We start from the raw sequence: 706 nt of genomic DNA, 5'->3' as shown, positions 1-706 counted from the left end.
TATGCAATGCGTCGCACTAGTTTTATTGTTTAACAAAACTGGGGCCAGTCAAAGAAGCGTCTTAAATTAGAGGCGAACGAGCCCGAACAAAACTGGGGAATTTCTTAAATAAGAAACGAACCAGCTGATCAAAACTGGGGATTGGCTTAAATCAGTCCGAAGTTCCGAACAAAACAGGAGCTTGGTTGTGTGTGTGGGTTCCTTTTCAATGCATAATGCATCCAACTCACAAACTGGCTCGGTGCAAGAGGCCATACATAGCTTGGTTGGGAGCTCTCTCTCGTCTGGGCTGCAACGGCTATTCCGGTAAAGAAAAAAAATAGATGGAAATACAGTATGTAACGTCCTCTTGTGCATACATGGCATCCTCACCTCATCATGATCTAACAGCATGCGTCAGGTTGCCTTCGGCACCTTTGGTCGGCTGGTCCTAAATCCTAATGCAATGGACGATAGAAATGCGGTTCAAGACGAAGTCCCATGATGAGCGTCACCCAATTTTCCCTAGAAGATTGGAGAAAATTTGATTGCTCTAGCAATCTTGACAATGAACTTGCCACCTGGGCCTCCATTCGTATAGATAGCACTGGGCCTCTGGCCCGATGACAGGAAACAGAATCAGGATCAAACATTGAATATCTGAATTTGCTGATAGGAACGAAGAATCTGAAATGCAGATTTCAGGATTAACTCCTTAAGTTTGTAA

Source organism: Miscanthus floridulus, chromosome 8 (genome assembly GCF_019320115.1).
Source record: "Miscanthus floridulus cultivar M001 chromosome 8, ASM1932011v1, whole genome shotgun sequence".
Lineage (NCBI taxonomy): Eukaryota > Viridiplantae > Streptophyta > Magnoliopsida > Poales > Poaceae > Miscanthus > Miscanthus floridulus.
Note: the sequence above shows the minus strand (reverse complement) of the source record.